The 15857-nt window shown below is 49.7% G+C and overlaps 1 pseudogene; it reads left to right on the top strand.

Moving 5' to 3' along the window:
* The first annotated feature begins 12129 nt into the window (after positions 1–12129).
* On the top strand, positions 12130–12779 carry LOC112928735 (olfactory receptor 2AT4-like; annotated as a pseudogene).
* The last annotated feature ends 3078 nt before the right edge of the window (positions 12780–15857 follow it).

Below are 15857 nucleotides of genomic sequence, written 5' to 3'. Positions count from 1 at the left end.
TGCCAAGGGTTCAGAACCTTATCCCTCTTTGTTGGCACAGCTGTTAGGTCAAAACAGAAAATCTCCCAACCGTGTGTGGAGAAGCACAGGTCTACAGGCAGGTGGATGCGCAGCCTGGCTACTCAGCCTGGCTCTCCTTGGTTTGTTCCAGCCCAGCCAGCTTAGCACAGCCCATGCCATGCTCTCTCTACAACTTGCACTCCCCTGGAGGTTCCTCCCTGGGAAGCCCTTTTGCCCCTGGATCCCACTGCACCCACTTCCCACCAGGTTCTCCCTCCAGGCTGGAGAGAATATGTTCTATGCTAGAAAATCTGCATCCCTCCCTGAAAGTGGCAGCATGAGCATGGGCATCAATCAGACAGTTCAATCCTCACCCAGGAAGGAGATCTCTGGAGAACTGAGGAGATTCAGTTTCCTCATCTGTAAAATCGAGATAACAGGAGCCCTCCAGGCAAAGCGGCCATAAACCCAACCGTCTTGCCCTATATTCAATTTGGTATGTGCATAGCTTCCCTCTCCCAGGAGATTGTAACCTCTCCCAAGGCTAAGCTGGGTGACCTGAGGCTAGTCACTTGCCCTCTCTGATCTTCAGTGCCCTTGTCTGTGAAATACCTTCCTAGGGCTGTCATAAGGCTCAGATGAGCTAATGGATGGCTTAGTGCTAAGTTCTAAGAGCTAAGCAGACACGAGCCATTATTAATGTGGTGACGATGGTAATGGGGTGACTTGTAATTCTGGAAGCAGAGGATGAGGAGGAAGTAAATCATGGCAGGTATGTGCCAGGTAGTCTGATCTGACTGACAACCCCATGGGAATAAATCACTGAGAAGGCCCCCTGAGATGGGAGGGAGCTCCAGGGCAAACTTGGGACTCTGCAGACTGGCTAGGTGGCCCCTGCTAGCAGCTGCTGTTGTAGGGGCGCTGCAGGGCTTTGCCCTCTTACAGGGTCCAGACTGGGTACTGGCTGGCCCATGGCTCCCAGGCCTGGCTCTGCCACCAACACACCGGCTTTGGTTAGATCCCATTTCTTGCCTGGTCCTCAGTTTCCTTATTATAAAACGGTGGTTAGGGGATAAAAGGAAGGCTCTCATTCTGCTCCCCTCCCCAGTCTTTGGGGAAGAACCACATGACCTCATAATGGATGTACCAGTGCTTTTGTAAAGTGTCAAGCGTGGGACATGAAGGATTATGGTTATTAATAATTTGGTTCCTGGGAGAGAGGATGTGGGGAGGGGTGCAGCAAAGGCTGGGAGAGGAGAGGGAGGAAGAGTCAGCATCATCCTCCCCACCCCGCAGGGAGTTTGAAGTCAGGGCCCCAACTCCCAGAAGACTTTGCAACACTGCCCCCTGGAGGCCAGAGAGGAGGTCTGTGCCCTGGGCTTCTCCCCGCCGCCACTCAGGGAAAGGGGGCGGAAGGCCCACTGTCAGAGGAGGCTGGAGTGGACAGGCCAGAAGGAGCCCGGTGAGAGCCCGGTGAGAGCACGCGCGGCCTGGGCCGTCTCTGCCTCCCCTCCACGCCGGCTTGTTCGCTTTGCAAGTCTTTCTTCCCCCCTGCCGGCCCCACGCTGGCCCAGACCACCAGCGGCCCTGCCTGGGCCTCCCCCCACCCCCAGCCCATCTTCCTTCCAGCCTGAGTGAACTTTCCAACTCTTAAATTTGACCCTGCCCTCTCTACTTAAAACTCTCCCCAGCGCCCATCTTTCCCAGCCTGATAGCAAATGCCTCTGTCTGTCTTACGCCAGATTGGCATCTCCACTTGCAAATGAGACAAAATAGTGGATGGGCAAGGACAAAGCTTTGGGGCAGGACTGCCGGGTGTGACTCCTGGCTTCTCCACTTGGTAACTGTGCTTTCCTTATTTGTAAGGTTTTTGTTTTTGCATTGACGTAAAAATGCATAGCATAAAATGTACCCTTTTAACCATTATTAAATGTACAATCCAGAAGCATTAAGTACATTCACATTTTCATGCAGCCAGCACCGCTATTTGTCTTCCCAAACTCAAACTCTGTATCCATGTGTTACTTAATTCTTTACTCCTCTATCTTCTCATCTGTGGGGTGGGGCTAATAAGCGGATGTCTTAGCACAGTGCCTGGTAGATGGGTAATAGGGACTCAGTCAAATACTATTTATTTTATTCTGTTGAGGAAACTGCTCAGGAGCGTACGTGTGCAGCACGGCATGGGTGATCTACAGAAACCCGAGGGCCTGTTACTCCCTGGGCTTCATTGCTGTACCTGAGCAGAGTTTATGACAGCTGCTGGGGAAGCATGCCGCATGCTTCATCTAGGAAGATGAGTCACTTCCTCCCTGAAGGGCTTGCGAGCCTGCAGATGGGGAAGGCAGGAAGCAGAGCACACAGGCAGCTGATCTCAGCCGGGCTGGCCCTCCGCAGATGCTCCAGTGAGAATTGCTGGGGCAAAGAGAATTCTGTTTGGCGTTAGGGCCTGGTCTGGCCCAGAGCAGGATGCACAACTGGCCTCTGTTCTAACTCTCTCAGGAGCAGCTGGAACGGGCTAACTGGTTCCATCAGTGCCATTTATTTGGAGCATTGTCAGCTTGCATTTCATTTGATTCTCTCCTTCTCACGCTCCATCCGAACACACCTACCCCCCCACCCCACCCCCCCCGCCCCCTGCCCTGCACACACTCCTCCTAGCTTGGCCCACTCCAACTGTTCTGGCACTCATGCCTATAGCACTCTCACTATCAAAGTGGCGCTGTCCTTATTTAAAGACCTGCCCTGGTTGTCCTCTGGGTGAAACCCAGATGCATCTTCCCAGGGAAGGGAGAGACCAAGCCTGAGATGTCCCAAATGGAGCAGACCAGGTCTCTGGCAAGGGCAGGGGTGGATCTTTCCAGCATATCCAAGCTGGGCCCGGAATCAGAGCCCAGGCCCATAGAATCCCTCCCTAAGGGTCCTTAGGTTGCGGACTCCTGTTTCTTGAGCTGAAAACACTAACCATCTTCCAGAAATAGCCACAAGAGAAGGCAGTTCAGTGTAAGCAAACCAATCCAGTCTTTGGAGTCACTTAGGCTTGAACTCTGCCAACAACCAGCTATGTGGCATTGGGCAGCCACTTCATTCTTCTTCTTCCTTTTTTTTTTTTTTTTTTAAGATTTATTTATTTATTTGAGAGAGAGCAGAGGGGCAGGGCAGAGGGAGAGGGAGAGAGAGTCCCAAGCAGACTCTATTCTAAGCACAGAGCCTGACGCAGGGCTTGATCTCATGACCTTTGAGATCATGACCTAAGCTGAAATCGAAAGTCAGTGGCTTAACTGACCACATCACCTAGGTGCTTCATTCACCTCATTCTTCTAAGCCTCAGTTTTGTCAACAATAAATATGACTAGCATTCATGAATCACATGCCACACACTGTTCTAAGTGCTTGTACTGACTCAGTTAATATTCCCAACTACCCACTAGAACAACCAGTTTACAGATGCAGAAGCTGGGGCACAGAGATGCGAGGAGACCCACCTAAGGTTACACAGCTGCTAAGAGGCAGCATCAGGATTTAACCTAGACAGTCTGGCTCTAGAACTTGTGTCTGGAATTATGGCACTTAATTGCCCCCAAGGGTTAGTTTGAGGACTTGGTCATCTGTCCACCAGTCCCTAAACCATGGGCTTGAATAGAGTTGAGTACGGAGCTGAGCACTTGGACAGAGGTCCAGGCTTGTTCTACTGATGGCCCTCTGAATGATCTTAGGCATGTCACTTTCTTCCTCAAAATCCACAACAGAAAGGGCTTAAGCCCCAGCAGGTGATTTCTAGATTTCACTCCAGCCCAGGCTCCCTCCTGACACCCACCTGTTCCTCGGGGTCCCCCAGGCACCTCTGGCTCAGCAAGAGCTCATTGTTAGCCTAGACACCTGCCCCTCTTAGGCCCCTCCTAGACCCCTGCAGAGTCCCAGTCTCGCTGTGTCAGGTCCATCCCTGACTCCCTCCCCACAGCCCATGGCAACTCTCAGTTCTTCAAATTCCTGTGTCCTCCTCCCTGCCCCCCTTCTCTCAGAATCCGCCCCTCATTCCTCCAGGGTCTCACAGACCCCTTAGTCTCCTGTGACTCCAGTGTCCCTGTTCTAATTCATCTCTGTTCTCCCAGAATCGTCTTTCCAAACCCCAATGTCATGGCACCCAGTCCTGCTCCTAGAGCAAATTTTATTTTTTCAACCTAAAATTGATGTTGGTCATCATATACCTACGACCCCACCTTAACAGCCTTTCCACCTGCCCTGCTCCCCTGCTCAGAGCACACCACTCACACTCACGTCTTAATAGCTGTACACGCACAATGTCCCCCAGTCAAATGTCTTTCCTTCCTTTGTCATAGGATTAGCACTCATCCTGCCCCCCTCTAAAGTGTTTCCTGGGGATCCCTGGGTGGCTCAGTGGTTTAGCGCCTGCCTTCAGCCCAGGGCGTGATCCTGGAGTCCTGGGATCAAGTCTTGTGTCAAGCTCCTTGCATGGAGCCTGCTTCTCCCTCTGCCTATGTCTCTGCTTCTCTCTGTGTGTGTCTCTCATGAATAAATAAATAAAATCTTTTTAAAAAATAATAAAGTGTTTCCTAACTCTTCTAGGAAGAAAATGGACTCTTCCAGGAAGAAAATGGACAAATTCAGGATCATATAGGAGTTCTCTATGTGACCTTGGTCAGTGGGCATTAACAGGCTGGCCATTCTCTCAGAGAATTTTCCATCAGCCAGTTCCTCTGCCTCCAGCCTTCCAGGGTGAAAAACCTCAGAGGAGACCTCCAGGCGGTGGCCTCTCTGTGGCTATAGTGGTGGCAGCAATAGAAAACTTCCTCACAGCGCTTCACATTTTGCAAAGTACTCTGACCTAGAGTATCTCACTAAACCTTCACTCCAGCCACCGTCGCTGGTGCTATTACCTCCATTCACTCAGGGGAGACAGAGGCAGAGAGAAGTGAAGTTGTTTGCCCAAGTGGAGCTGGTAAATGGAGGAGTTAGGATTTGAACCCCTGGTGCATTTGGCCCCCAACGCTGATGCATCACTGCCTCCTGGTGGTGGGAAGGATGGTGACAGTGATGAGAATGCTGGAGGCCCCAACCCTGGGCCCTGATTCTGGACTCTCCTGGAGCTCCATGGCTCCATGGCCCACATCTGGGGAGGCAGCCTAGGCTCTCCCTGAATGTATTTATAACTTCCTTTTCCTCCTTGGCACTTTCCTTTTCCAGCTTCTCGAGTCTGCCGGAGCATCGCGCCCATGAGGGTGAAGAGCAGTAGGGGCGAGACGGAGATAGAGCGTCACTGTCACCACTTTCCAGGGCAGAGGGGTGCGGGCTGCTGGCCTCTGTGGGGCAGGAACTTCCGAGGGGCCCGGCTGTTTTCTCTTCTGAGCTCCAAAAAGCTCCTGAGATGCGTGGGCTCCTCCTGGAGACATATCTGGACCTCCCCACTTTCTTAGGAGGGAAAGGCCTGGATTGTGAGTGTTAAAGGCCTCCCTGTGGCCCCAGGGGAGAGGGACAGGACTTAGGCAATCTGGGTGGGAAATGACTATGACACCAGCTTGCACCCTTCACCTCCTCTCGACCCTCTCCGCACAGACACAGAGCTTGCACTCAAGAGACGCATGCTCAATGAACAAAGCTCCATTATACAGAAGAGGGAACTCCGTCTCGGGAAGCTAAATGTCAGGCTTGAATCCAATCGGTCTGGAGCCCAGATCTGAGCCTGCAATGCTGTACAGACCCCAGGTCTCCCTGCACGGAGAACAAATTCCCCACAACCCCTGTGTCTTCCCAGAACTTGCCCACCACGCTTGTCAGAAACAAGACTTGCCCCCCCCACCCCCGCCACCTGCACCACGAAATCTGCAAACCTGCTTTTATGTCCATGTCCCTCCTTTGACGCCCCCCCCGCCCCCACTCCTCCACCTGACTCACCATGAGTCTAGACCTCTGGGCTCAGAAGCTCCTCTTCTCCCCTGTGGACCTTCTTTCCGGTCCCACTCCTTCCCCCTGTCCCTCTCTACTGGCTCATTTCCACCAACAAATGCTGGGAAATCTAGGATATCTCCAGTTTAAAAATACAACAAAAGCCTCCCTGACCCCTCGTTGCCCTCCAACCACATACTTCACGGCCAAGCATCTTGAAAATGCTGTCTACCTCTCTCTCCACTTACTCAGCCCCCGACGTCCCACACCCACTGTTCCTCTGGACCTGTTCCCCACAGCATCACTAGTGGGCTCTTCCTTGCTGCGCCCCTGGACACTCCCTGCTTCTCAACCTTTGGTATCTTCAGCTGCTTGCAGGCTGCTGGCCTCGGGTGCCCTTTGGGGTTCCTCTGTGATATCATTGTGGCTGCACTTCTCTGGGCAATTATTTTCTCAGTGCCTTTTGCAGACCATTCTTGTTCTGTCCCCGTCTTGTGCTGTTTTCCTCCAAGGTTCTGTCCTACTCACTCCACACCCTCTCCCTAACTCCATAAAACAGAGGCTTTCCCACCCCCACCCCCATCCCAAACCTTTGCAACTCTGTTCTCTCTCCTGGGCTCCAGATTTAAACCCTCAAATATCTACTAGCCATCCCTACTTGGAGATCCCACTGGTTCCTCGAATGCAACATGTCCAAAACTGAACTCATAGTCTTCCTCTGAAAATGCCTTTCCACCTGCACTGCCCACCACACACCACCACCATGGCGTCTCCATTTCGGTCAACATCACCGCCATCTGCCTTTGTCACCCACGCCAGAATGCTTGACTATTCCACATGCAGTCATCAAAATTTGGCCACTCTGCCTCTTGAAGATTTCTCTGATCCTGCGTGGTATAACGGTGTGTGTGGGTCTTAGAGATGGAGAGAATTCTAACAGTGACTTCCTGTTGGCCCAGAGGAGGGACCAAGCCGGCTTAGTTACATAACCTTTCTGAGCTTCGTCACCTATAAAGCAAGGGTAATGAAAACCACTTCTCAGATGAACTGAGATGAAGCATGTGACCACCTGGGCACATCATGGACACAAGTAAGCACTCAGGAAAGGCAGCGGCTTCTGTCATCTGGAATACTGTTATTTCTCCCTATACCTCTTCTTGTCCAGATGCCCAGCTGGCCTCCCTGCCTCTAGCCTCTCCCACTAGAATCTGCTTTTCACGTGGCAGTGGGGGTGATCTTTTTAGAACAGGCAGCTCTTAATCCCCTGCCTGAAGGCTGGCCCAGGCTCTCCAATGTCTCGTGCCGAATTCTTATTCTAGAAGTCAAGTCCCTTCTCTCTCTGGTCCCTGCCAATCTCTGTAGCTTCCCCTTTTGAGACTCCCCGTCTCTCCCTCTATACTATATCCCAAACACTCCTCTGTCTGCCCCTTGAACACATCTCCTGCTTTTTAAGCCCTTCCTTTTGTCCCTGCCTTATTGGCCTGGAGGGCTCTCCTCATCTGCTTATAATTCATAACCAACCCAAAAGGTGTTTCCATGTTGCAAGCCTGCTTTGCTCCCTCCTCTGAGCCCTTCAACTCTATAGTAATACACATCACCCTAGATATAATTGCTGGCCATTGTTGTCATTGGCTATCCCCACTAGACCATGCAGATTCACTGTGATTGGGCAGCCGGCACACAGCCAGCTTCATTAAATATGGAATTAATAGTGACCCCCAGTTCTCCTAATTTTAAAATTAAGCAGCCAGGCCTGGTTAATCCAGAGGAGAGGAAGAGTCCTGGGGACTAGAGGAAGATGAAATCACAGAGGGCTTCCTGGAGGAGGTTGGCCTGAGTTATAAGGTGTCTAATAAAGAGCAAGAGCAAGCAAGAGAGGGCAGGTGAGTGTGAGAGGGTGAAGATCTAGGAGCCTGAGTGGCTTCCTGTTCTGTCACACTTGTTCTTCTAGCTTCAAAACACTCAAAGCCATGCCTCTAGCCCCTGGGCAATAGCACAGGACAGACTTCACATTTACAGAGAAAATTTTCACAAACTTTTCCTTCTGTGTGTGGTTGCCTGGCTCAGAGGCTAGCTTGAGAGTGCACAAATATGAGACCTCAGGTCTGCCCTTGCCGCTGGCTTGCTGTGTGACGGGCAATTCCTTCCATGTCTGAGCCCATTTCCTCATCGGTCACATGGGACTCCTGGTTGTTGCTCAATAGCTGGAAAAACATCCACAGACCACAGAGTCCTGGGCCCCAGTGAGGACTGTTACTCTTGTTCCATCTCAGCAAAGCCCAGTGGTAGTTGTTAATCAGCCACTTGGGAGTCCCCAGAAAAACATTAGTCAGGGCCCCCAGTAGAATGGGATCTTGAGGTGGAGAGCCCCAGATGAGTAGTGATGGGCAGAGCCTGGAGGCTTAATGGGACCAGATCAGCACCAGCCTGGTTCTCCCTATGGAGGCAGCGCTGGCCTGGGGAGAGGAGGGTGCAGCTGAAGTGGTCTGGGTTGCAGGTGAACTGGGCCACCCTGCAGAGCACTTGGGGATGAAGGCAAGTGCCCAGAGCTGGTCAGAGCCCAAGGAAGGGCAAGGTTCTGGGAGGGCACTGGGCAGATTCTCATACCACTATAGAAGGGCTCTAAGAGATGGAGAGATGGGCTAAAATCTTTTTGCCCCAATTTATAGCATTCTGGGCAGGCTGGTTCTGCTGCTGACTTGCTAACTGTGTGATTTTAGCCAGGTCATAACCCCTCTCTGGGCCTCTCCCTTGCTATCAGCAATAAGGGAGCAGGACAAGAAGGTCTCCGTAAAGTCAGGAAATGTGCAGGGAGGCTGGAGAGGAAGCCCTGAGGTTGTGGGGACAGCCATGCTCCAGTGTCTGGCAAGAAGAAAGATGGGTCCCACTGAGGTGCTGGTTTTATAGAAAAAGAGTCAGATCTCCAGTCCCAGGGAACCCACAGGCCAATGAGGGAATGGCATGAATGGCAACTCCCAGAATGATCTGGGCCTCCAGACCAGGAAGCTTCAGTGGCTCTCCCAAGGTGGCCCCTTAAAGGACCTGGCAAAGGAGCCAGGGATGTGGCTGCTAGTGCAGCTCTGCCACCTACCCCTGTGTAACCTCCAGCACGTCACTCCCTTCTTTGGGCTTTTTGGAAGATGGGGAGAAATAGGGATTGGAATATACTGCTTGTGTTTCAGGAGACCTCTGGCTCTGACACTCCATGATTGCCCAGCAAACCTGGCAGGAGCAGCTCACGTGGGCCTCGTCTGGGGAGGGCACAGCCGCTCATACTTGCAGTGACTTGCAGGAAATGCGGTTTGTATCAATTTCAGTGCTAGAATAAAATAGAAACCCCTGCTGACAAGTCCATTAAGGGGAAAAGTCGAGTTTAACTCAGGTTAACCCTTTCAGTCACTAATTCATTTATTAAAAATATTTTGGGGGGCTTTATGATGACCAGGTATGGGACACATAACATTTCTGCTCAGGTTGTGGGGCCTGGCTGCCAAGACCTCACTGATGTACCCAGTCCAGCTCTTCCTTAAGGCATTTCTTGAGAGGAGCATTTTTTTCTGGCCATGTAGAGCCTCTGGTAACTAGCCCATCTGAAACTGTTGGAAAATGCCCTCAGCATAAAATAGAAAATTATAGCTGTCTCTGACATCAGCCTAAGAAATGGAGAGAGGAAAATAAAATCTTTGGCCTGATCTTTTCGCTAGGTGGAAAGCAGAGCTTCCCAATTCTCCAGGTGTCCTGGCTTGGTGGAATGAATCCAAGGCCAGAGCCAGGAGGCCTGCTTTCCAGGACCATTTCTGGCAACCAGCTGCTGTTGACCTGGGGCTGCTCCCCATCGCCAGCCCCACCGCATTCTTCTTCGTTTATGAAGAAAGGATCAGGGACTAATCTGTCTGCAGGGGCCGTTTGCACTCTTACATATCCTGTGACACAATAAAGGTTTTGTTAAGGGAGAGAGAGCCGGAGGTGGTCTTAGAAGAACCAAGTGGACCTGCTCAGGCAGTGGCTGGTACAGAGAGGCAGTGATCTGAATGTCAGCATAACCTGGTCCTGGATCACTTAGTCAAGGTAAAGGGCGAACCAACACTGCTCAGCTCCAGGGGTTGGTGAGGACCTTCTCCAGCGGTCTGGAGGGAAGTGGAGTCACTCCCTGCAGAGTGCCGGGAGTGGTTCTCCTGACACTCGTTCTGAGTCTTCTCAGTTCTCTGCAGTGCCCTCTGAACTGAGGCCAAGAAAGGAAGGCTCCCGGGTGCTGGGCGTAAAGTGGCTAATGAGTAACACCTGCCAAGCTGCAGCAGCTAGGAAGGGGAAGACATATGGAAGTTCCCTGGAGGCCAGGTTTTTTGTTTTTTGGGGTTTTTTTCCCCAGTAGGGAGAACTCATCTTCAACTTGGATTCCATTCAGGAAAGGACTCCTTCTACCAAAGTCATATACAGTACCCTCTACCCTTATGGGGCAACCATCATTCGGGTTTGCTGGGGACAGAGCGATTTCCTGCGGAATGGGAATTTCAATGCAAAAACCAGGCAGTTCTGGGAAAATAATTCTGGTTGCTCTCTGGATATGACCAAGAACCAGGACATAAAGACAGGTCACGGGCACCCAGGTTAGAGAGATATGGACAGATGGCCCCACTAGCGGCTCTACAGAAAGGGAAGCCATTCTTGGGGTAAGCAGACATCAGTCTGTAGTGTTCGTTGGAGGAAGCCGCTCTTCGTATCAATACCACAATAAGATAACACAGAAAGGGAAGCCTCAAGGGAATGGAAATATGGAGACAAGGGACATTGATTCAAAAGACACGACATGGGACGCCTGGGTGGCTCAGAGGTTGAGCATCTGCCTTTGGCTCAGAACATGATCCCGGGTTCCCAGGATGGAGTTCCGCATAGCACTACCCACAGGGAGCCTGCTTCTCCCTCTGCCTATGTCTCTGCCTCTCTCTCTCTCTCTCTCTCTCATGAATAAATAAATAAAAATCTTAAAAAGAAAATAGAGACACGACATCCCAGCCCAGATGGAGTAAGACAAGAATGAGTGGGGGAATCGAATCCAGAGCTGTACAGAAATGGTTCTCTCAGGGTCCCCAGAGAAGGGTTCTCACCAGTCCTATAGAGTTCATGAGCTGGAAGCCCGTATCAGAAGCCACTGACAACCTCAGGCTCAGAGGTATGGAGGTAGACTCGAGGAAACCGTACTGCAAAGTACGTAGAGTTTTCACCGCAGACTTCAGCTTCGTCATCCTCAACCAGTGATCTTGTTATCTTTACTGGGTCTCAGGTTAAAGAACTCTATCCAGGAACTGCTGTGTAAAGATTCCCAGACCAGATGTGCTTTTGCCAAATGACCGTACTCAAGATTCTAACAATGGAAAAAATCTGATGAGGGACTGACTTATCAACATTACCATACCCAGAATGTTTCTTTACCTGTGGTGGCAGGAAGTAGACTACCATATGAGACATCCTTAAAGTTGCTACTGAACTAACAAAGAAGCTACTGGATTTTTAATTGACATTTGAACTGAAATGGATGCTTCTCAAGACTTTCCCTCTCAGATGGATAATTTTGCCCCCTAAACTCCACAATCTGATTATTGTGGGTTCATTTATGCTACTTTTTTTTTTTTTAGAACAAATGGATGTAGAGTTAGAAGACTGTATAAAGATTTTGTAATCTAGCACCTACTCTAATGTTAAAATTTCTCTGTAGTATTACTGCCAAAAAGACTGCAGTCTTGCATACCTCTGGTTATATGGAATTTACTAATTTTCAAACCAATTTTGTGCCTTATGGGATAGTTCTAATTATAAGACTTAATCCATATATGGGGTTTTGGTAGCCCTTCATGTGTTTGTGTTCTTTTCCCCATCAGATAGGACCAGCTCTTTCAACCACTGTTCATTAGACACCTCATCATCTTGGGCATCTTGGTTGTGCAGTAAAATTCTAGACTTGAAAAAACTGCTAGGATTGAGATCCATGGTTGAAAAGAAAAATATGAACGTTCTAGCTAATGTTTCCCTGGCTGTTCTGGCTTTCAGATATGTGCTGATGTCTGTCTGTGGATATCCAGCCCTGACCCATGATGGAAGCCATCTGTAGTGGATCAGAGGCTCATCATCCATCTTCTACCTGGTGGGCATCCTGTCTCTGCATGAATCTTTCTTCCTGTCTTCCCTGCATGAATCCACTTCCTCAGCTTCCCTGCCTGCTTCCTGCAGATGTACCTCTTCCACAGCTTCTCCTGCTCTGAAGCCTTCATCCTGGTGGTCATGGCCTATGACCGCTATGTGGCTATCTGCCACCCACTGCACTACCCTGTCCTCATGACCCCACAGACCAATGCTACACTGGCACCCTGTGCCTGGCTCACTGCCCTCCTCCCGCCCATCCCAGCAGTGGTGCAGACTTCCCACGTGGCTTTTGACAGCACTGCTCACATCTATCACTGCTTCTGTGACCACTTGGTCGTGGCCCAGGCCTTCTGCTCTGACACCATGCCCGAGACCCTCATGGGCTTCTGCATTGCCATGGTGGTATCCTTCCTGCCCCTTCTCCTGGTGCTTCTCTCCTATGCCACATCCTGGCCTCGGTGCTTCGCATCAGCTCCCGAGAAGGATGTTCAAAAGCCTTCTCCACCTGTAGCTCCCACCTCCTGGTGGTTGGCACATACTACTCATCCATTGCCATAGCCTATGTGGCTTACAGGGCTGATCTGCCCCTTGATTTCCACATCATGGGCAATATGGTATATGCTATTCTCACACCTGTCCTCAACCGTCTCATCTACACGCTGAGGAACAAGGATGTCAAAGTAGCCATCACCAGAATGGCATGTCCCCAGGACCCAGGGCATTGTGGGGACCCTTGATTCTTAGACACAACAAATTCAGATCCCTGGACACTAATGACAGTGCCTAGCATTGACTAGAAACATGAGAGGGCAGCCCAGGTGGCTCAGCGGTTTAGCGCTGCCTTTGGCCCAGGGCATGATCCTGGAGACCCGGGATTGAGTCCCACGTCTGGCTCCTTGCATGGAGCCTGCTTCTCTCTCTCTCTCTCTCTCTCTCTCTCTCTCCCTCTCTCTGTCTCTCATGAATAAATAAATAAAATATTAAAAACTTTGGGGCACCTGGGTGGCTCAGTTGGTTAAGTGTCTGCCTTCGGCTCAGGTCATGATCCCAGGGTCCTGGAATCAAGCCCTACATCGGCTCCCTGCTTGGCAGAGAGCCTGCTTCTCCTTCTCCCTCTGCCTGCCACTCCCCCTGCTTGGGCTCTCTTTCTCACTTTTGCTCACTCTCTCAAATAAATTTTAAAAAAGAAGAAAAGAAGAAGAAGAAGAAGAAGAAGAAGAAGAAGAAGAAGAAGAAGAAGAAGAAGAAGGAGAAGAAGAAGAAGAAGAATGCTTCTCTCTGGTGTTATAGAACAATTGTAGTTTTCACAATTTTCATCAGTCATTAATGTGATAAATACAATCATCCAACCATTCAGAAAAAATTTTACTAGATGCCAGAGAGATAAATGAAGCAGACACAGTTGCTGTCCTCAAGATATCCATGGTTTGGTGGAGAGTCACATACAAAGAACAATAAAAGGTGATAGGATAGAGAGAAGCAAAGGGGGCTGTTTTGGGGCCAAGAAGTTTGCATTTAATTCAATGTTAAATGTTTTTCCTATTAAGTTCTTATATTTTTGGCATTGGTGTCACTTGTTTGTTAGCAAGTACTTGTGTGTCAGCAGTGGAGTTGAGGGCAGGTGGGAGGCTTGAAATAATTGCATAAGAAAACCACTAGCTGCTGCAATCAGGGAGTGTTAATGGGGTCCATGTTCCTGACCAAAGGGAAGGATCCATTTTCAGCTTGGATACCCATTAAAAAATGCTTCCTGCCAAGAACCAGTGGGTGGATGGTAGAGTGGCTCCACTCACTGTCACCCACAGTGACCCATTGTGGCAAATTTGTCTTTCCAGTCCTTACAATTTTGCTTCTGTGGATTAAATGGTACTGATTCCACAGGGGACACTGTATGTCTCACTAAATTTAAAGCTACGACAGGCTGCCTGGTCATTTTAAGCCCACTGTGCAAGTATATTAGCAATCAAAAAAGGAGTTACTATTCTTGCAAGGGTAAGTGACCCTAATCTTCAGGAGGGATAAGACTGCTCATATGTAGTGGGGGCTGGGAAGTTGGTACTCAGGCATGGGAGCATTTCTTGTTTCTTCCATGACTGACTTTAACTGTAAATGGGCAATGAAAGCAATCCTAGCCTGATGAGGCACAGTAATCAGGGCTCAGAACTGTCAGGGATGAGGGTCTGCATCATGCCAGAAGGGAATCCATCTAGACCAACTGAGGTAAGTGAATGTGAAGGGAAAGGAGAAGGGGATCTAGAATGGGTGGTAGAGGGGAGCAATGATGAGACTCATTCGTAGCCATGGGGCTGCCTGCAGTGGCAGGGGCAGTAGTCAATACTACTAATGCTTCTCTTAGAAATTTCCCCCCCAAATTGTGACTAATAAGAATCCTGGAAATACTAGGTCCAAATGGAATGAGCTTCTTGTGATAAGTGGATGAATCTGAGAGATTTGAGTGGTAGACTGTAGTAGACACAGTTGGTGGCCTGCCCTCTAGCAGCTGAGCAGTGGCTGCTAACAGTTCACACACATATATCTTACAATATAGGTATAATGCCCTGACCCTGATTGCTTCTCTTTTGGGAGGAAGGAAGCAAGAGAGTAGTTTTATAAGCAGAACAAACTGACCACTGGATACTACTGTAGTTCCTGGTAAAGCCAGTGGCATCCTGAGACCCTCAGAACGCATGAAAGTTGCATCTCCTTCCACAGGAAATGGACAGCTCCAGTCCCCTCAGAAATTAAATATATGTAGGCAGCCTGTCCCCTGGATATTGCCAGGTAGTACACAGAGAACTTCTGGAATAATTTTTGGATAATCATGTGTTACTCCAAGCACCCAGTATCTCTTTATGTTATTAAATCCTCTCAAAAAGTCTATGAGATAGGTAATATTATGTTCTATTTTACAGATAGAAAAACAGATTCAGAGAGGTTAAGGAACTTGCCTAAAGTGACATAGCTAAAATATATTAGAACTGATATTCAAGCCCAGGAGTTCTTCACTTTAGAGCCTCTACCCTTTTCCACAATGGATACTGCTGAGCACAGGCCTGGAAATGTGGCCCAAGGGTTTGGCCTGCAGCTCTAATACTAAACATCAGCAGTGGTAAGTCACTTCACTTCTCTGGACATTCATTTTCTCCTCCTGGGCTGCCTGTCTCCCTTGGCTCTTCTGAAGACCAGATAGAATAATGTCAACAAAAGCTTCCCGGGGACACCTGGGTGGCTCAGTGATTGAGCATCTGCCTTTGGTTCAGGTCGTGATTCTGGAGTCCCAGAATTGAGTCCCACATTAGGTTCCCTGCAGGGACCCTGCTTCTCCCTCTGCCTATGTCTCTGCCTCTCTGTGTCTCTCATGAATAAATAAATAAAATCTTTTTTTTTTTTTTTAAAGCTATTGCATTGGTTGTAAGGTTCTGGAGCCCAGGAGGGCTGTTAACAATGCTGTTCTCATTATTGGCAAATCCCAGAGGCATGTCTCTCCCAACACATGCTCTAGGAGGTGCCAAGAAGTTGATCCTGGGTGATTAGATGGCATAGTGTTCCTAAGAAGCCCCATCTTGAGGGAGAGAGTCCCAGCAGGCCTGGCTGAAGGAGGGGTTGGAGCGTCTAATGGGTTACAGCTCAGCACCTGCCTTGGTACTTCCCTTCTAGGCTAGGTTAGAAGAAACAAATGAGCCATCACAGAAGATACAGGTAGCAGGGCTTGACAGGTGAGGGGGCCAAGGTAGGGTGGAGGGGAAATGCCAAAGCTGAGCAAAGACCAAAGTGGAGAGACAGGGGCAAGGATATGGTGGGAGGGATGTAGAACT

The sequence above is a fragment of the Vulpes vulpes genome, chromosome 11, assembly GCF_048418805.1.
Source record: "Vulpes vulpes isolate BD-2025 chromosome 11, VulVul3, whole genome shotgun sequence".
Taxonomy (NCBI): Eukaryota; Metazoa; Chordata; class Mammalia; order Carnivora; family Canidae; genus Vulpes; species Vulpes vulpes.
Note: the sequence above shows the minus strand (reverse complement) of the source record. Positions and strands in the feature narration are given on the sequence as shown.